The 22,251-nt window shown below is 47.7% G+C and overlaps 1 long non-coding RNA gene across 1 annotated transcript; it reads right to left on the minus strand.

Moving 5' to 3' along the window:
* Window positions 1–797: 797 nt before the first annotated feature.
* On the minus strand, window positions 798–2,106 carry LOC130527623 (uncharacterized). Its single transcript, XR_008951083.1, has 2 exons — window positions 1,585–2,106; window positions 798–1,387 (listed from the first exon to the last, which is right to left on the minus strand). It is a non-coding gene; the product is annotated as an uncharacterized LOC130527623 (long non-coding RNA).
* Window positions 2,107–22,251: the final 20,145 nt, after the last annotated feature.

Raw genomic sequence — 22,251 nt, forward strand, 5'->3', positions numbered from 1 at the left:
TGCTTCACTCGCACCGGTGCGTGTGGATTTGAGTGACAGTCCACCGCCCATGTTGATGAAAGAGCGGTGGGCACGAATCCATTGGACAATAGGGTTTTCACACCTCGTGTGTGCGTGTGTGTGTCTGTGTGTGTTCAGTAACATGTACATGGAGGTCCCATGTAGTATAAACACTCACACGTTCTGACCAATGCAGTTTAAAAAGCAATCTGGAGCTGGTTGAAGCTTTAAGAGCAGACTCTATGCTCCTTTTCATGTTGGCTATATGGTCTGCTGGTGAATTAGTTAACAGTCAATCGTCAATGTCTGAGCCGCTACGAAGCTTATCAATACCGGCAGTATCGACCAGCACGATAACGCAACAGCACAGGTGGGAGCAGATCCACAGATAATAGCCAGAAGAATGTCCTCTGTCAGCAACAGAAAGATGTTGATCAAGTGTTTCAGCTGAATACAGTCCCAAGGGGCAGGTGGTTATTTATCGCTCCCATTTAAAAACAAAGATCACATTAAGGTCCAATATAAATGACATCACATCATTAGGTCGTGTTCACCTTACAAAAGACCAATTAGTTTTGCTTGAAACCCACAGGCTCGTGTCACGCATTTTTGATTTCCATGCGCTGTTATCTCCGTAAATAGGAATTAAAAGGACCAGCACTTCAAATGAGATAACCAGAGATTGTAGAGGACAGAGAAGGAAATCCCAAGAATTTGATGAAGCACAATAGAACCAAACAAGGCGTCTTAGGTGCGATAAGGGTTTCCCCTCCAGCCATCTCACTTAATCTACTACCTCAGTTTGGAAAGACGCTTTTATTTCTGAAGAAATAAATACATCCCGCAGATAAATGGTAATGAAGATAAATCTGCTGTTTTTCGTGGCCGTTAAACAGAAGAGAATAGAAGTGCCGCCTTGAGCCGGTTATCTAAACCCTTTTCTGCCATGCTGGCCATCTTTAATATAGAGGTACGAACATTTTGAACCCATGACATTCAGCCCCCTAAACAAAGATTGCTTGGCTTAAGACACGCACACGCACACCTGTAATGGAAAAGCCCGGGCCGTCCGTCATTCCATTCAACAGCTCCACTCTTCGTCACATCCAATTATTTTTCAATGACCAAAATCTCCCCCCGCGTTGGACACAGAGATCAGGGCGACAGGCGAAAGAAGGGCGAAGCAAATTAGACACAACAGCGAGTAACGACCCAAATCAGCGGCGACACCAGGGAAAGAAATGAGCGGGAATCTGATTGAGCCGTCGGTGATGAATTAGGGGAAACGGCCCGGTGCTGGAATAATCGCCCCGGCAACCGCGGGCTCGTCTGTGTGAGCTTTAACGCCGGTGGAGAATTGCGAGGCTGATTGTCAGAGCTGCTTGACCTGAAAAAGACAATTTGCATTTTCATTAGACTGGAGATTGTTTCATTTCTCCTGTGTGTTGAACACACACACACACACACTGGGAGTCCTGGAAAGGTGATGCTGACATCAACCTTTTAACAAAAACAAATTAAAAGAAAATGTGCCAAAAAGGTAAAAAAAGAAAAGAAAAGAGGATTATAATCAATCGCTGTTACCTGAGCAACCTGCTCCAAGGAGAGATGATCACAGGAGCTGTAGCATGAAGGACATCCTTTGCTCCCCGGAAAGAGGAGAAGACGTGTGGAATTCAGGAAGAGCTGCAGACTCAAGGCTAACAAGCAAGTTTAATGAGCACATCATTGAACTTTTACTGACAATAAAGCTGATATGAGCGCGTAATATTGGACAGTTCACCTTCCAAAGATGTGCTGGAGGAGGACAAGAGACACGAACTTAGCTACCACGCGAGAAAGATCAGAGGATAAAAAAAAGTGATGTCTGAACAGATACCAGGACGCATTTAAGGTGACTGTAGGACTCACTCACAGGTGAAGAATTTGACATGAATTAATAAAAGGGTTTCAGGACTTCAGGGCTGCACAAACCTACCAAAGCTCCAGTCGTTCCTTGTTCTCCTCTAGGCTGCAGAGCACGACTGGGAAGCAGGAAATTCCCATCTCCACGGCTGCAGTCCCCGTGGTGAACGGCATCCCCAGCAGATGTGGGGGGGGTGCCTGGATGCTGACTCAGGATCTACAAGTGGGAGCAGTGGCTGTTTATTTGAAATATAAACAGTATTTACATATTAGCCAGTTGACCCTCCTAAAGGCTCTGCTGTGGATCTGCTTCTGTGGAAGCTAGCGGTGCTCTGCCAGGAGATTCCGCTGCCCACAGTGAATCTGGGTGTGTGTTTTATCTCCTGGAGGACATTTTCACAGGCTTGTCATCTATAAATGGCCTCTGATCCGTCGTGCAGTGTATCGGTGTAGTGTCAGTTGCCTCTGCGGGCTTTTTTCCCCTTGGTATGCTCGCGCGAAGGCAAACTCAGAGAGCTGCTCACTGTCAAAACAAACCGCTTGTGTGAAGGTGTGTGTGTGTGTGTGTGTGTGTGTGTGTGTGCTATGTCCAGACAAGGCCATTTGGCATATATGAAGCCAAACTAACCTGAGCATGATTTAGAGCCCGGGGCCCCGTACAGGCAGACAAGGTCTGTCACAGCCAGCGTTTCTGTACAGGAGTCACAAGCTGACCCCTCCACGTGCACGCGCACGGTGACATTTTGCTGACTGGGACAAACAACCTTTAGTTAGAAGTGGAAAATAATGCTTGAGTGTTGGGATTTCTGGTTTGTGTCTGTCTTTGGCCTGCAGGGGGTGGTGTTGAGCACAATTGGGTGCAGCTGGCACTGCAGGTGGGCACACCTCAGAGTCCAGGGGGACTGCGTCTGGTTGGGGACTCGCCGATGGACCTGTGACGGGCGGACGCTGCCTCCCGATCCCCCTGCGGTCCAGGAGGACTGTTGGCGACAGAGTTCCCCCCTACAGTGTAAAACCCTCCACCCAATCAGAAGTGCCCGTTAAAGGATCGAAAGGACCCCTCTGCATCCCATGAAACAACAGGTCAGGTCACTCAGACGCAGGTCAGCCAACTTTTACCCAGAAATTTGTCTTATATGGATGATTCCTTTAAATTTAAACGCCGTCCCGTTACTCAGAAATGTTAGCACTGTCGTATAAGTCACTGACGTGATTCAACATATTCCCCAACTCTGATGCAAGCGGAGGACACCGGACACTCGTTGAGCGTGCGTGTGATGTATAAAGAGAAGGAATATCAGTCGTGACATTTGATAGTTCCGCCCTGAGGATGCAGCACAAACATTAAAAGCAAAGGTTCGTCTTTGGAGGCCCAGCCAACAGTGATATTCCAGGACAGGAGGTGACAGATGGTTGTGTCCTAACCAGCTCTTTTGGCACAAAAGGAAGTAGTAAAGCGGAGTGTGTCTGTGGGCTTTTATTCTAGATTCAAAGTTATTCTCAGTCTTCCAGGATGTGCCCACTACGCCCCGAGGGAAGGCTTTCAGGCAACGTTTGTGCTTATACCCTTATTCTAAATGCTGTGGAGAGAGATTTTGATGAATCAAAGCCTGTTTTGGTTTGGGTTTGTTCATAATTCAGTGTTGATTCAGACTGAAACGGATTATTTCCATGGCTCCTTTACACGGAGACCTGAGTCGAGCCGTGCCGGCTGGTCTGGACTAGCGATCGCAAGTGATCAAACCACAGGTGCAACAGGCTTTTCCCCAGTTTTCCAGGCCAGTTGCAGCTCTCTTTAGGAGAAGGATGCTGATGACATCCGGCTTTTACTGAGCAGTCATGCTGGTTTTCCCTCAGTAAAAGCCCAGTAAGAGCAATGCACACATTTATACCCTTACTATTATTACCTCGACCTTGGATATTAAGATGGAAGCACCCTCCCCCAACTTTCTCAGTCAGACATGGATCAGCTGCTCGTGACTGTCTCTCCTCTTTGCTGTTTAACCGTTTCCAGTGACTGCGTCTCCAGCAGAAAGGACGGCGCGATGGAGCGTGGTGGAGAGCCAATTTAGGTCTACCGACACATTAGTGTCAGCCTGATAAGGAGCCATATAACAAGAGTCTGGCGGCCGACGAGGAGGGGCGGGCGAGTCCTTTCCCACCGATCAGGCCGTCCTTAACGAGGCAGAACCGAGGGCGAATATCGTCGCGATGCACCGAGCTCCCTCTGCTAATTCCTCTAATCAGGGTCGATGTGTCTCAGTTATGGCGAAGCAGCGCTGATACTGATCCACTCGCCTGAAATAAAGAGGAAAAACAGGCCGCCGTGTCTGCAAAGGTCAGTGAATTCGGTGACCTGCCGGGATGCGTCACACACTGGCCTTTATCTCCGGGCGAAGCGCTAATGTGCTGCGACTTTTGCCTTTGCCGGAAGGAGGGGAAAAGTGCACATTTGCCGGAAAGGTTTTTCGTTTTCCCCAGCTGAGGGCAGGGGAAGCATTTGTGTTAAATTAATCAGCATTAAAGGTGCATTTTCAGAGGCAGTAAATACATCCCATATGAAAATGTGTATCCTATTTGACTGTCTTTCTAATGGAACTGGCTGACCTGCAATCAGGGGAGGTGGCGACGATATTAAAAAGAAGCAAAGTGCCACCAGATTGGCTCAGGAAGCCTCACAGGAGGTTTTCTAAATAGACCACTAACATGCTGATCTGTGCCACCCCCCATCCCTGCGTGGCGTGGATTTGATTTGGCTGCGACTGGTTTTATTTCCCCGGGGCTGCGCCGCTATCACAGCGAGGCGAGGAGGTGAGCCATCGTCCTGAATGAAAATGCTCCCACAGACGTGCAGCGCGTGAACGACTCGCCCCTGGGACCAATACCGGTTAATGGCCGCCCAACTGACTGGGCGAAGACAAGAAAGGAGGAAAGAAGTGGAGATGGGGAGCAGGAGGCCGTGTGTTTTTGCAAGCCAGCGGGTATAATTCCACCCTAGGGGGCGGCGGCGCGTCCTTATTTGTCTTTGGTGTGCGCTTGTGTAGCTCCTCAAAGTGAGTCAGAAAGGAGCACACCATCGCGTTTATGGTTTTGGCCGCCGTCTCTGCCGAAAAGGCGCCACCAGCAGAAATCTTCCCTCGAAACGAGGTAACGGGACTTGTTGAATGCCAGCAGGACCCCAAACGGCACAGGGAATCACAGACCGACTGTGAACACAAGGTGTGTCGGGATGGATGGATGGATGGATGGATGGATGGATGGATGGATATGGATGGATGGATGGATGGATGGATGGATGGAGGATGGATGGATGGATGGATGGATGGATGGATAAATAAATGGATGGATGGTGGATGGATGGATGGATGGATGATGGATGATGGATGGATGGATGGATGGATGGATCAATGGATGGATGGATGGATAAATGGATCAATGGATGGATGGATGGATAAATGGATCAATGGATGGATGGATGGATGGATGGGTGGGTGGAGGATGGATGGATGGATGGATGGATGGATGGGGATGGATAGATGGATGGATGGATGCATGGATGGATGGATGGTTCAATGGATGGAGATGGATAAATGGATCAATGGATGGATGGATGGATGGATGGTGGATGGATGGATGGATGGATGGATGGATGGATGGATGGATGGATGGATGGATGGATGGATAAATGGATCAATGGATCAATGGATCAATAGATGGATGGATGGATAAATGGAACAATGGATGGATGGATGGATGGATGGGGGGGGGGGGGTGGGTGGGTGGATGGATGGATGGATGGATGGATGGATGGATGGATGGATGGATGGATGGATGGATGCATGCATGGATGGATGGATGGATGGATGCATGGATGGATGGTTGGATGGATAAATGGATGGATGATGGATGGTGGATGGATGGATGGATGGATGGATGGATTGGAGGGATGGATGGCATGGATGGATGGTTGGATGGATGGATGGATGGATGGGGTTGGATGGATGGATAAATGGATGGATGGATGGATGGATAGATGGATGGATGATGGATGGATGGAGGATGGATGGATGGATGGATGGATGGATGGATGGATGGATGGATGGATGGATGATGGATGGATGGATGGATGATGGATGGATGGATGGATGGATGGATGGATGGATGGATGGATGATGGATGGATGGAACTTAAACATAGAAGCATGTTTATGTTCTTTACCCATCAAGTCAACAATAGAGCCACTCATGACAACAGACAGGATTCTGTGGTGGGACGGTCGTGACCACGGGACCATTGCGCCCTTTCGCGCCCCTCTCATCGATTTTGTCTCCTTCCCCCACCCGTGGAGCAGAATTTAATATAACACCATCCGCACAGACGGATTAGAAAAGATTTGTGGGAGTAATTAGAGCCTTACCTGAAGGCAACGCGTCCTGAGTGGAGGATTATGACGGCGGCGGTTTTTTTTTGCTTTCGCCCAATCGTTTGTTTCGAGGCCTTTTAAACGTGGCGATGGAGGAGTCGCCCAGCGCCAACAGAGCGGAGTCCGGCACCGCTCGCTTTTATGATTAGGAAAATGTCTTAATTTTACATGAATAATAACTTATTCATGGTCAAGGGTCAATGATATATTATAAGATGTATTTTTACAACATTCGCCGCATTGGAGAAGGAAAAATGAAGCTAATATTAAGCAATTCAAGCCGCTTTTACAGTATTTAATGGGAGTAGCTTCATAATTGTTCCATACTCACCATATGTATGTGAGATTAGTTCATCCCTTTTACACGTTTGTTAATTCTTCTGTTTATTGCATCTAGAAAAAAGCAAGACGATTCAGGACGATTTTCAGGACAAACATCCAAATGGCAGTTGAAGTGTTCCTCAGCTGAACTGTAAATGAAACTGTCATCTTTATAAATGGGCTTAGCTTCAGGCCAACAATCTGACCACAACTGCTGATAAACTATTTCTGTAACTTTACTAGGAAAAAGCCCGTATCAGGCCCTGCAGCCATGTGAAGGTCTGGATTAAAATGACATTTCTGATGACTTAGTTTAGGCCCAAACCGCCACGAAGCTGCTCCCTTGACACCAAAGTAATACAGCTATGCCTCAACACAGGGCGCACTTTCACAGCTTTTAAAGGTCCAATTTAAAGTTTTGTTGTCTCCAAACTTTGGCCGGTTTAATCTTGACGGCAATCGACCTCCTTCTCCCCGTATATTATACACTATCTGCGTAATATGTGCACATCATCAGCATTAATCAGCTATTTTTAGAGAGAAAACCAGAGAGAAAAACTGCTTCGGGCTCCCCGAAGAGTGAAACCAAGCAAAGCCTAAAGCGGACTGAAACTCAGAGAAGGGAGGCCATTAATGAAGCGTACACACGTATTTGCAGGGCCCTTGGAGGCTAATTTTTTGCCTCATAATGATCCAGAACCTCACACTGACATCACAAGCCAGAGACAAGATTAATGCCCTTATTAATGCCAGCAGCAAATGATTCACTCAGACCACATTAAAAGCCCTTGGCGATATCAGGCCCCTCACCTTGCTTATACTGCCCCCTGCTGGCACGCGCGTCTGAGGCGTGTGCAGGGTTGTCTTTCCTGCACTTTGAGGTGAAGGTGTAAGTAAACGTGACCTCCAGGAGGGTGGAGATGACAGTTCCAACATAAAATACCACCCGGGGCATGGCGGCGTCGCTATGGCAACCACAGCTAATCCCGGCTTCATCCTTTAACGCTGAAGCTACGGGGCTGACTGATCCAAATCCAACGTGCACACGGTGGTGGAGACGGGCAATCGCATCACATTAACCTCTCACGCCGGGAGATCCCAAACCCCCGCAGCGGGTGCTCGCGGCGTCGTGGCAGTTTCCGGCCCCGGTGGGGCTAAATGAAGAGTAGGAGTTATCTTCGCCTTCAAAGAGCAAACACCAGGACACCGGTGGGCGAAGAACCGACCCGGACAGCAGTTCTTCTGTTTCACTCGTTTCACGCTGACATTTTTTAAAAATCATCTTGGCAGAAAGGAGACAAAGCACAACATGGCTCGTTACCCCCAGCGAGCTTCTGATTCATCAGCGGGAGTCCTTCATTCTCTGAACTCTCCTCTTCCTCCAGGCCGTTCATATCGAATCACGCCGGCAAAGTATTTAAAGTTTGTCTTGATGCTGTCTGCAGTATCGACCTATAACAGGAGGATAATGGATGCCGCCCGCCTCTCTGCCTCGTGGTCGCGCAGGCGGAGGGCATCAATAGAGGCCAGTTCCATTGACACTCAAACAGCTTATTTTATGCGCTCGCTCTGGTGTCATGTGTGAAGGACAGCGCCTTTCAAAGGACATCAGGGGGGGCTAATGATCTGCCCCGCAGTCCTTTAACAGGCGAGACGGTCCCAAATCGCAAAGTCAAAGCTTCTTTTTAATGTTTTGTTCGTGGATCAAAGACTGAATCCTTGCGCAGGGCAGCTGGATGACAGTGACAGTTTTCACGTGGGCTTTGGCCACCAGGTTCCTTCTGGTGAACATAGCAACCTCCCGTGTCAACAAAGCTCAGGAGAAATACTGTATTTACAGGAGCTGGGCTGTTTTATGCGCTCCTTTACAAACGCTACACACACACACACCCTCGTGTTGCTATCTTTGTGGGGTCGTAATGCATTACCAAGCTCTCTAGTCTAACCCTTACCATCCCAACTAATCCACTAACTTTAACCCAAGCTTAAACCCGGCATTAAAACCATGTCTTAAGGCAACAGCCAATGTGGTTCCACGTTGCAAAAACATCCTCACTTTGTTAGTAGAATGAATATTTAGGTGCTCAATATGGAGCAGACACACGGTTTTCTGTCTGTTTAATCCACTCCTTCAGAAATAAATCATATTTGACTGCTTTTCAACAAATAACTGTGGGGAAGCTGCTCTTACGTCACCTGTGATGCAAAAGCATTAATCTGTTTCACCTTCTGTCAGCTGCCCAACTAGAATCTGTCACTCTCGCCTGCACAAAATCCCACCAGACAAGTACACGGGAGCAGCTAGGAGGGTAATATGATCCGTCTATGAGCACCATGGGGAATGAGGGCAGCCTCAGCCGCCCGAACAACCATTCACCGTTCATCAGATTATCCATTCAAACAGATGGTCACCTGGGAACTGACAGAAGCTCTAGTATCCCAGAGGGGGAAAGATGACCTCTGCAATCAATTAAAACTCTGTTTATAAAACTCTGCTCCATCATAATGTGCATCAAATACCTGCAGAAGTTCCAGCGAAGGCTGACAGAGCGAGCGTTTTTGCACCATTTCACCTTCATATTCTTCAAGGAAAGACAAAAACACGCCGCAAAAAAACAATTCAAAGGTGAGAGAAGCTTTAAATAAATGTAAACGTGGGGGAAGAGGAAGGAAAGACGCAGAGGAATGACAAACACTTGGAAGATGTGCACACAAAATAGCTGATGGGCCGTCAGAGAGTAAGACAAAGAGGATTATGGGTAGAAGCAGGGAGGGGGGAGAGGATCGGGGCCACCGCTCAGGTCAAAAGGTCGTGCATTTTAAAGGATGCACCGCCAATCACAAAGGCTTGTTTTGTTCTTTCTAACCTGCAAAACCTTTTAAATGCCACCTTAGATCTGAGCCCAACTAGCCTCAGTAATCCCATAATCACACATCAGCAACCCCAACGTGCAGCCACACAGAAGCGGCTAATCCGCATGGCTCTACGGGAGAAGGGAGGCGGCCACCCTGTCCGCCGCCAGCTAGATCAACTTTACTGATCCTGCAAATGGAGGACGTTTCCTATTTGCTTCTATAATCTGTGATCCACCTGCTCTGGTAAAAACTATGAACAGAATCTTCCTCCTTAATATTCCCTGTCATTCTTCCACTGGACAGGACGATGAGGTGGGCCTAAAATGCACATGGACAGCCTGGCTCTCCTCTAAAACACCTCTTTACGGACTCTTCTCTCCAACTAATCCCAAGTACAAAGGCGTTGAGTGCGTGACGCAGCAGTGGTTGGTGCAGGCAGGAGTTGGACGGTGTTAATGAAAGCAGTAAAGATTCCAGGAGGTCATAAACGTGATACATGGGGATTTTAGTGGAAGTGTGACAGCGAGCGGGAGACGACGCACCTGCGCTTGCATCCTTATTACCAATCACGACAGCTCAGCACTTTATGCAATCACGCGCCTCATTTTGAGAAAAAGAAAAAAATACGTCAAATTCTCGAGAGCCAGACTTTTATTTAAATGAGGAAAGTTTGGTTCCTTCCAGTGAAGAACCAAGCAGAGCCAGCAAACCCTCCGAGGCGCGTCTGTGAGGCAGCTCTCCCAACACGGCTGGATTTATTTGCTTGGCAAAGTCCAAACGTTTACAACCTCTCCTCTGGCGTTCCGGATCCTTTTTACGAGTCCTGCAGGAGGCATCGATCGCACCCTGACATTTCCTTGATGTCACCAGTCACCACTAATGGCTGTACTAATCACTACAAGTTGCCGAGGGCTGCAATCAGCAGTAAATGGCACTGAGAAGGTGGGCAGGGGGGTGGAGCTGGGTTAGGAGGAAGTGGACGAGGGAACGCCGGCGCCGTGAGGCTATAATGCCAAGTAAAGTCAATTTAAATGGTTGCCATGGATATCAGATCAGCGTCTAGGCTTGTGGATCCAGGAGGAAGACAGCAAAGGAGGATACACTTTGAACAGTGCATTATGGGATTGAGTGCATCTATTTAGTGCATTGAGTGCACTAAATAGGGTACAGTGATCCTCGCTGGCCATTCAGACAACTCACCCTAGTTAGTGCTCTTTACAGGGAAGGAGGAGGAGTGTGTTGCTCTCTCCCCACGTCCTTAACTGGCTCTGCCTGACCGGTCACACACTTGCATTCCACCTGTGTAACTCTCTCCCCCGCTTCCTCATTTCTTGACTCTGTCCTTTACTTCATGTTTTGTGTGTGTCTCCTGTTGGATCTATTTTCTTCCAGTTTTTTGAGGAGGTTTCTACATAATGAGTGATTACGATCGTCTACTGGTCAAAAATAATAATGATCCCATGTCAGTGTTGGGAGGACGTCACATGCACTCATACAGGCTTGCACTTGTCCAAGCTTTATGTGCACAAACTGTCTATTTCTCTTTCTCTTCCTCTCTCCCTCTGTCAAACACACACACACACCACACACACACACACCCTTGTACATCAGGTTTCAGCACGCCCAACAGATAAGCCTGTGGCCTTCCAGGTAGATCTTATTATAGCTCTGTAATAATTAACAGAGCATTCTGAGGAATAAAATACAGTCGCGCCGGCACACACACACACACACACACACACACACACACACACACACAGACACATCTAAAAACCACATTTTGGGGAAGTGCAGAGAAGAAGCACCACTCTGAAGGTCAGGTTCATTCAGACAGGGTTTAATAACGGGGTTATACAGGTCGCACGCTGAGAGGCGGAACAGGATCCTACCTGCCTGCTTGTGCGTTACTTTCATTTTTCCTCGTGTTTCATTTCAAGCGACCGAGGCAACAATGGGGAGGACGGCGTGGCCTTTAGCTCTCTACCTTATTATTCTGCTCAAACCAGGCTCAGAAGGTCAGTGAAAGCATCTTGCATGATTTAAATCAGCATAAAATGAGCATTTCTTTTTGGTTTCCCTGGTGTCCAGGTGCGGTGGAGCTGCGTCCATCTCCCACGGTTGTGTACGCAGAGTGTGGGACAGAAGTCAACTTAAACTGTGAAGTACATCCACTGAAAAATGACCTGTCCGTCAAACACATGGGGTGGTCCCTGAACAGCAGCTCGCTGTGTAACGTGGACACGGAGGGGAACCTGTCCAGACATCACAAACACAGTCCGAGACCCTTCCACTGCTCGTACACCCATGGACATTTGTCTCTGAGATTTCCCAACGTGAAACTGCTGGACGGTTGGAATTCAACATACATGTGCAAACTGCGATCCAACAAAGGAACCGCACATATAGAGACAACAGTGCAGTTCAAAGGTCAGCCTGCATAGTTACTCTGTCATGAAAGAATAACGCATGTGGAGACTAATTCTTTGTCCCTTTATTCCCCCTTAGACCCAAACAAGTGCTTCCAGCCCAGAATACGGAAAATACCACTTCAAATACCGACAACACCACCTGGCGAGAATGGAGGTGGATCACTCAAGGCAACAAGGACATTATGGTGTATTTCTGTATTACTTGCGATACTGAAGCAATAATAATACACCGCGCTCAAAGCAATCCGGTCAATCGGAACCTTTCTGAGCAATAAGGTAGGCTGTGAAAAGTTAAAAAAAGACGTAAAACATCAGATTTAAAGTAAAAAAAAAAACAAAAAAAAAACATAAGCTACGAACTTATTCATTTCTAAGGCTCCAACTTACTTGATGGTGATTTTTGAAACAAACAGAAAGCAACCGATGAGGCGAGTGACGTCAGTCATTCGTGGGTGTGTGCTGCCCCCTGCTGGACATTTGTAATGCAGCAGTCAGGCGTTGCCCTTGACTGCGTAGCTGCTTGTGCAAATATTATTGTATGCAATTGTATTGTATTGTGTGCATCACACATAATGAAAACTTAAATCATAACTGTCATGATTTTTCCCCTATGGAATGACCAAGGAAAATAAAAATGATTAAAATTCAGTGTTTTTTTTGTGGATTTTATGATTGCGTAACTAAATAATTAAATCCAACCGCCATCGGCAGAAGTCATACAAAGCTGTTTTTAAGCTGTAGTTTATAACACACGCATCTTTTTGGGTAGTTAATCTGGCTCTAATGTGTTAACAGGTACGTCTTTTATCAGGGATTGCTTTTGTTGTCTCCATGTGTCGTTTTATACCAGTTAAACCTTAATTAATGCTTTTCCGCGGTGCCTGCAGTAGACACTTCTTGCCGATAGGGGGAGTATAATTTCAATCTTACCGGAACTCTTTGCACACTTGAAGGTCCGTGTGCGCGCTCGCGTGGGTGTGCGTGTCCCCGAGTGAACTTAGAAAAGAAAAAACAATCTTAATTCTCATTCTTCTAGTAGTCAGGTAGTGCAGCACACCTCATATGTTATTATTCTTTTGAATACTAGAATTGCAAATAATTATTGCGCAGGAAGTTACGGTCAATCACAACAAGAGTACCAATGGCCTTATTCCTGCCTCGTGTTGCATAACCTGTCAGCGTGAGTAGGCTTCCCTGTGTCCACCTCACACGGACAAAGTACACAGCGGGAGGTGTTCACTATTAGCGAGAGGACGAAGGAGCCTTGGATCACGTTCCCATGGTGACGAGTGCTCCATTGAAGTGTTTCTCTGTATTCGTGTCCACAGGAGTGTGTGTGTGCGTGTGTGTGTGTGTGTGTGTGTGTGTGCGTGTGTTTGAGTTTTCCCACTGGGTTGTTTTATCTCCAGTCAGAGACGTTTACATTATCACCCTGACAGCCTGATGGTCACTGGTCAGGTGAGCAGCTGCAGAGGGTTATATCATTCGGTGGGGGGGGGCTGGTCACACAAGACAAGATAAGACCAACAAACAGCAAGAGACAGTGGACGGATGAGGCTGAGGGAAAACGGATGGAGGAATGGAAAGAGGTGATAACGCCAGATTGGGCCGGCTAAACAGAGATTGACGAGAAGTGACTCTCACCTGTTTCCTGAGGTTGCAGCGAATGGAAAGCGCAGGTCCGGTGATGGTCGCAGGCCTCGTTTCCACATTTCATGCACGTATTCCGCCCATTCTGGGCAGGATGTGTCATTAAACGCCTCATCACTCCTCTGTGTCCTGACTATCAGTGGCAGATCATCACCGAGGACTCAAACGCTCCCACGTTTGATAAATGAATCCAATTTTGGCTTCGGAACATTTAACAATGACCCCGAAGGGATGAATTATTCAAATATCTCCATCATGAATACAGTCATTTGGTTATGTGTCGGGGTATTGTCTGTATTTAATGGCACAAACCTGTGTCAAGTCCTGATAAATCAATTAAGCCAGAATAAAACGAACAAATCTCTGCAGGACTGATGTGCAAACCAACAATAATCATAATAAAACCAATAAATTACAACTGATTCCCTGATTGTAGGCCGTCTAGTCCAGAAAATTCTGTAAACACACCCTCATTTGCTTATTGGTCATCCAACATTCCCTTTATTTCATAATATGGGAACCAATTAAATGGCATATGGCATCTAAGTCGTTCAGGGCCCGGGGCCATCACATATTTGTGACAACACATGAGAGTCTCCTGTACAAAGATGGAATAAATAATGAGGTTTTACTGCCAGAACACAATGTACGTGTGTGTGTGTGTGTGTGTGTGTGTGTGTGTGTGTGTGTGTGTGTGTGTGTGTGTGTGTGCACGGTTCTAATCTGCTGCCTTTCAAACCCACCTTCATTTAATTCTAAACTGTTTTACCCAGAAAATAGGATTCATTGGCTGCGCTGGGTTCCTGAGCACAGGTGAAACACAAGCTCGCTTCCATTTTGGCATCGTCTCACGTGGGACGCCATTCCCAGATTTGCCTGCACTGATTCACTCAACACCCTCTTGTCTGGAAACAGGTGCACCGCGTTGTCTGTGTTGCGCAATCAAGCCTGGCTCGGTTAAAGGAGGCGGTTCTGAAGCTTCACGCCCCAAATCCGTGTCGTGGCAGGTGTGTGAAGCCACCTACGAATGCACGACAGCCTCAGTTACGCACGATTGCAAAGTCTACTGGTGGTTGCTGTGCAGTGTGTGTGTGATTGTGTGTGTGTGTGTGTGTGAGGGGAGACCGGAGGTCCCACATGTAGAAGTTGGATTTATGTTCCAATCAGGCCCTTTTAAATGTGAAACAGACGTGCACAACTCAGCCCATCAATATCGACGCGGCCACACCGGTGCGCGCTACCCCATTACTGCTCCCTCCGCCATATTTCATCCCGTCCGGTATCGACTGCGTGGCCTCTACCTCTTGGCATTTCCTGTCAAATGTGCACATCAGAGAGCCATTCTGGTGTGGCTCGTGACCAGTATGTGATCCACTGGATCTTTCTGAGACCCTCCATCCCTAAAAGATGAAAGAAATTAGTCCCCTTCTTGTCATGCTAAGTAGGGGGAAGCAGACTGAAAGATATCAGTGCAGGTAATAAATCCCCCTCCAGCGAATCGTGTGGATCAATACGGCCTCGTCTACATCATATGTTACGCAACGCAGCGCCTCCATAAATGGAACTCTGATTAGCATGAGCCCAAAGTTGCCCCTGTCTTTTCCTCCTTGCTATTACTGTCCCATTTATCTCCCGGGAAGGTAGAAAGAGGAGGATCCGAGGCAATCAGAGCTCATTCTTTGTGTTTCTCTTTAATCTATAAGACTCTCATCCACCACCAGTGATGGATCTGAACCACAAAGGGGTTTTGGGGAGGCCCAGCCTCAGCCGTACACCTGACACGGAGGCAGCAATCAGGCCCAAATATGCACCCATTGGAGAAAAGACAATTACATCACACACACACACACACACACACACACACAGACCTTTTAACATTTTATTAGAATTACACAAACTTACCAATATAGCTGCCAAGCCTCAACAGCAGCTCTTTTCCATTTGATAAGATTTGAGGCTCCATTTTCAAATGTTGGGAATGAAAATAACCCAACCGTCCCACTTTCTCGCGCAAGAGAATCACACATTTTGGCGGCTCTTGAATAGAGGAGGTTTATCCTTCAAAGGGCTCATCCCGAAAAGATGACAGAACCAATTTACGGGCCGCTCGGAAATGATGTTCCGCGTCCCAGAAGGCACATTTGTGGCGCAAACTTGCATCAAACTTTATTTTCTGTTTCCGTCAGGAGGATGATTCATTCTCCCCGTGGAATTTGGGCGCCCAGCCAGGACAGAAGGGGGGGGGGAGTCTTTCAGCGAGTCTCAGTTCCCTCTAATTGCAGTGATGATCTAAATGCTGTGTTGTGGGGTGATTCACACACTGCACAATATTGAAATATGTTGGAATATATTGGGAAAATGCTGATATAACCGATAGTAACGGCGACCGAGCGCCTTTGGTGTGATGCCACTACAGTAAAAGTGTGTGGGTGTTGTTTGTTGTCGTGCTTTCATGGTGTCTGGTAAACATTCCCTCTGCGTAGGTGTGAGTTCATGAGAAAGTGTGCGTCCTGTGCACCTCTGAGCGTCCAGCTCTGTTAGTGGGCTGCACTCAGGAGAACCTCCCGAGGTCCAGGAGGCCATTCCACAGCAGGGTGGTCATACGAACACCAACGAAGCTGCCTCCAGGACCACGTCCTCCAGATATTCTGTCTCCACTGGATATGAGGAGAACTGATGACCATCTGGGTATCCGCACATTTCCATTAACTGGCATCGTCTTGTTCCCTGTTAGCGGTCTCAAATGTTCCTAAGATACTATAAATATATCTATAAACATCAGATGAAGAGGAAACCCTCGAGGAACGCCATGGAAACGCTGAGGGGCTCATTACCCATTATCCTCCCCGGCGACGGGTGGGGGGGCTTCATGCTGAACACACACTGACGGAGAGTCGCCATGAGCGTGTCGGGGCGAAAAATGTTGGTAAGATAAGCAGAAGGGTGTCGGAGAAGGGAAGCGATCAATATTCTGTCCACAGCAACAGCGCAGCATCCGAGCTGGTGCTTCTAATGAGCAGGAAGGCCATTTTATATGGAGCTCACGGGCCCAGCTGTGGTACCAGAGATAGGCTTATCATTTAAAACAGACAAGAACAGGGATTTATTCACAGGATCAAAGCTGGAGTATTGATTTAGGAACCAGGAGACTCTGGGGTGTTGAACATGTTCAAATGGCCGCTTGGGATTTTCATTATAAATCGTCTCCTTTATTTAACACACATAAGATTTCCTGATCGATTGAGCTTATTCTAATGAACATCTATCTTAGCTACGTTGAATTACTCCTGTCAGGTAACAGAAAACAGCCCGTTAGCGTTTAATTTAGCTGTTTAAAATAATTCAGCTGAGCTAAAGAATATCTCATTTGCAAGTAGAGTCAGGGCGATGTGAAACAGCATGTTTCTAATGCTTTAATTAAAAATATATCCGTTTATTAGGCCTGCGGGGGCCCCGTGTCCGCTCTCACCTTATATGGCTCCAATTTAAATCAAACGAAACAAGAAATCCACCCCACAAAATTGACTTTTCTCCAGGCAGCTTAACCTTTGTCCACGGCTCTGGGCAACCACCTGACGATGGGATGGCTGCAGAAGGAGCCGAGCGGGAGTGTGACGCCGTCCCAACATAACCTGAACTGAAACTTTTTAGTTTTGGATTCAGTAAATTCACCCAGATTAATGACTGCACTTCCAGAGGATGTGTGTGAGAGCAGGATGGGCCACGTTCGATTCCAAAATGAGCCAAAAATATGAAATAAGGTTAAAAAAAACCCCCAAAAACCCCCAACTTGGGCTGATTTTTAGATGAAATGACCCTATTTGCTCATTAATCTTTCCAGACCAGATGATTCAATGCGCACTAACAGCGCCCAGTCCGATTAAATGACCCCCGGATATAAATAGAAACACGTGTCCTTCACGGGAAAAACAGGAAAGGGAATAAAGCTCTTCTCTCTGCTGTCCTGTCCAGCTGCACCTTTATTGTTTTAACACACTTTTATTTAAAATGAGCATCTCTTCTCATCGTCAACACTCGGATCATAGTGACTTTGAATTCAGCCCAAACACACATTGAGCAGATGTGTCACAGATTTCTTCCATTCCGATTGCTCCGGATGATCTGAATTAGTCGTCAGTCTCTGCGACATAAATGGGTTATAAAACCAGAGGACGGCCACGACGCTCCGGCGACCGAGACATCTTTTCCTCTGAGTTCCCATATTGGGATGTTGACAGGGTGACTAACCAGGAGGTAACTGGAGTGGTTCTCCTGGAAATTAGGACAGAGTTTCCAAAACTGACCAACTGCCGTGACCCAGTTTCAGGACTAGATGTTTAACACACATCATCTCGGGAGTCACCTGTGGCCGAGACGCTGTGGGAGGAGGTGGAAAAGGTGGCGTCATTGGTGAGGAAGAATCCAGAATTGTTACAAAATCCAATCCAATCCATCCCTCCATCCATCATCCATCCATCATCCATCATCCATCCATCCATCCCTCCATCATCCATCCATCATCCATCCACCCACCCATCCATCCATCCACCCATCCATCCCTCCATCCATCCATCCATCCATCCATCCCTCCATCCATCCATCCATCCACCCACCCACCCACCCACCCTCCATCCATCCACCCACCCACCCACCCATCCATCCATCCACCATCCATCCATCCATCCATCTCTCATCAATCCCTCCCTCCATCCACCCCTCCATCCCTCCATCCATCCATCCCTCCATCATCCATCCATCCATCCCTCCACCCACCCACCCACCATCCATCCATCCATCCATCCCTCCACCCATCCACCCATCCATCCATCCATCCATCCATCCATCATCCATCCATCCATCCATCCATCCATCCAGGGCACCCACACGTGTGCACTGGGATTGTGGGAGGGAACCCTGACTTCCCTGGTGACCTTGACAGGATCTGTCAGCCAGGAAGTGCAAAGGTGCATCCGAGCACCATATGGACGTGTGAACGAGGTCGTAACTGCAGCGCTCGGAGGGGAAAAAACCAACCCATCAAGTGGGATTAGACACGGCTGCATTTCTCTGCTGTCGCGCAGCGTGGCAGCGCGCTACGAGAGCGGACGCGGGGGCGTCGATTGAGACCGGAGATAACTGACAGCCTCGCACAAGCCAGTGTGAGCGTCATGAGCGTGGATACCCCACAGCCTGGTTCACTACGCTGCTCCTGACAGCTCACCTGTCAGCATCACTCCCCCACGGAGACGGGCTAATGCGAGATGAACGACGCCCGCGTCGTGGTGCCCAGGAGCTCGCAGGGACGCAGCACGGAGGCCGCCGCTCCCTTTTTGACCGAGTTGAAGGGGGTTTGTTAATGTGTTGAGAGATAAAGAGGTGTTCTTTTTGTCTCCCCACAATCCTAACACGCTCACATGAGCTCGGCGGGCTCCGCGTCGCAGGAAATGCTGCTGCTAACAGCAGGAAAGAGCCCTCTGGGTCACGTGTGTGTTACTATGTGTTTAAAAAAAAACAAAAAGAAAGCAAAGAATGTGTTCTTGTTGTTGTTGTTTCTGTTGTTGTTGACGCTGCTCTGGTCACTCAACGCCCGTGTTGGCTGTCATTGGCTGTTACGACCAGGCTGGATATCCAGTTTTCCTCCCCCTGATTTTGGGCAGGAGAGGAAAAAAAACAGTCTACGACCTCACGAGGGGGGTAAAATTGTGGAGTGTGAACAGCGTTTTTTAAAAACGCCCCCCACAGGTGAGAATAGGTAGTGCAGTGTATGTATCTGTGTATCTAAAGATTCTATTTCCTCCCTTCCGTTAGCTTATTGTGGACAGGACAGCGGGGGACAGTGGTGACGGCACAACTAACAACCTGTCCTCACCAGGTAGAGTCGTCACCTCTGTCGCGTCTTCCAGCTCCACGAGGGCTCTGGTCTCAACGCCGTGGCGTCCATTCAGCCTCGACAACAACCGGCTGCTTCCCTGCGGCCACCTGGACAACACAGGCACCGACCACGGGGACTTTCCCAGTAGGGACGGAGAGAATTCCAATTAGCGGAATCGGGTTTTCGAGAAAGGCTCGCCGCAGCCATTAAGCGAAATGCACCGTGTACCTAGTTAGTGATTAAACCACTCATCCTCTGGCGGCCATTAACACTCCCGCAGGTCAGAACTGGGCTTCCTCCGGGATCGACTTTTGCGCAGCGGCAGCTTCGATCCGCCGGATAACGAGAAGAACGGAGGTTTTGAAAAGAGGCTTCTCGTTCACGCTGATCCAAAGAAGCTCTCCTCAGCTCCCTTTGTGAAGATCTTTTAAAAGTAACGATCAGTGGTTCTGACTCCCGATGAGCTTGATCCGAACACCCCTGACACGCACTTGCATCTCGCTGCGTCAGAGAGCCCCTCTGCGTCTGGGTAGCAGGCACAGCGAAGGCCAAGGGGCTAAATAAAGGACCATGAGACAGACGGAGGGAGAGCGAACCCTCTGAATCACGCGGTGAGCCTGGAAGCCACAAGACGAGGACGTTGTCATCTGCCGTCTCCTTACTTAGAACTGCATGAGCAGAGCCGACAGTCATGAATTATGGACCATCTGAAGTTCCCTATTTTGAACACAATTATGCCGTGAAGCGCTCGTTAAAGCACCGTGAGTTATATAAGGTTGGCTTCAAAAACGCTTGCAAATCCGGGAATTCTGCTCAAGGAAGACGGCAAACATCAGGCAGACGAGCCTGACATTCATGACTTTTAGATTTATTATTGTTTTCAAGCAAAGTCCCTCTGACACAACTTCTCTGAATCTTGCTAACCCCGCAGAACCGCATGAAGCTGTTGGATCCTTGGAAATCTGCTGGAAAAACATCGATTTTATGCCAGTAGCTACCTTTCCGCACAATTATTCCATCCTTATAAATATGCTGACACGGATTATTTGTCTGGCTCAGGTGACGTCGCTCTGGTCTCGTGAGCAAACCCAACATTTAGTTCACGTCCCGTCCTCAAATGTGCCTGTCTTTTTAGAACTTCCGTAGAGGAATACCGGTACCACATTGGTTGCAGGACTGCAATCCGAGTGTGTTTGCAGTGGCTCCACAGCAGCAGCGAGACGCAAACATGCGCTAAAGCAAACTCCTGGAAGCCTCGATACAGGCTGTCAGGCTGAATTAATGGCAAACAGATTCTGGAAGACAGGGCCGACACCTGCTGCCGCAGCTGAACGGGTGTGAAGGCTGATGTGGGGGAGGGGGGGGCATCACGGTGACAAATAAATACAACAATAAAAACGACCAACACGAGGTTGGGGGTGGAGATATTTGATTTTTCTTTATCTCTTGCTTTATTTTATTTCCTGCCTGTTGTTGACTGACGCTGACAAAGACTAATAATGCTAATAATACTAGTACTACTACTAGTACTACTACTACTAATAATAATAATAGGTCTAAAGGGAGGGTCGTTTAAGTAAATAATCCAAATGATCCCAAACTTTGCCCTCATGGATAGCTAGCTGCTGCTCAAGGCTGCAGACCTGGACCAAATGTATCAAATGCTCCGCCATGAATGCGCTGTGGCCCAGATATGTCTTCATCAGTGTGTCTATTAAATGACACTCAGACACAATTTAGCAGTCATCACGCGCAATTAGCATAATTACAGAATTATAGTACTCAGCTGGCCTCTACAACAGAGTATGCAAATAACAGTGGCTCCTACAGGGAGCTTTTTCAAAGGGTTCTTTGTCCTTTCTTTTATCTGAACCGTGTCTGGAACATGTCCAGGAGTAGTGAAACGGATGATCCCTGCCGTCATGTGAGTTTTAATCGCAGGTTGTTGGTGTCACGTGCATTTAGATGTATGTCTATATGTAGGTTGTGGTCAGGGTTTCAAAATAAATAACATCCCCAGGCATCAATGGTGGCAGTGACGTCAGCGAGTGAAGAATGCAGAGCTTCTTGCATAAAATAGCATGTTTTTTCTTTCCGAGCCAAGCCGACAGTGGTGTATCGTACCCTGGGCGACTCATTAGCTGAGCGCCAGTGGCAACAGTCAAGGGTCTCCAGCTTCTCTTATTTAAGGTTCATAGCATTGTGTGTGTGTGTGTGTGTGTGTGTGTGTGTGTGTGTGTGTGTGTGTGTGTGTGTGATGTGCGCACGCTATTTCACGTAACTGATCTTGCATAAGTCAGCATTAATATGTAGGATTGAGCTGATGTCACAAACCTCAGCACACGATTGCAAAGCACAAAGATTGCTTGGTTTAAGACACACACACACACATACGCACGCATGCACGCACGCACACGCACACACACACACACCACACACACACACACACGCACACACACAAGGGGGCTGTTTTCAGATCTTAATAAACATGATTCACTGAAGAGAATACATAGATTTTTTGTCCTTAAAGGGTGAAATATAAGCTTTAAAACAAAACCATTCAAAAAGTGACTCCCAAAAACCGTGTTTCACGAGTTTCCCCGATATTTGCAGAAGGGGGAGGGGCCAAACCCCTCAAAGTGTAACTGGCATTGAGCTAACGAGGTCTTCCGTTATAAAAGAAATAAAATGATGCTTTTCCCTCCATCTAATTTGGTGAAACATTGTGGGGGCCTGCATGTTTTAATCAGCATCTTTAATCTGTAGTTCTAAAATACTCTGTATCTTCTTCATTA

This window comes from Takifugu flavidus, chromosome 6 (genome assembly GCF_003711565.1).
Source record: "Takifugu flavidus isolate HTHZ2018 chromosome 6, ASM371156v2, whole genome shotgun sequence".
NCBI lineage: Eukaryota > Metazoa > Chordata > Actinopteri > Tetraodontiformes > Tetraodontidae > Takifugu > Takifugu flavidus.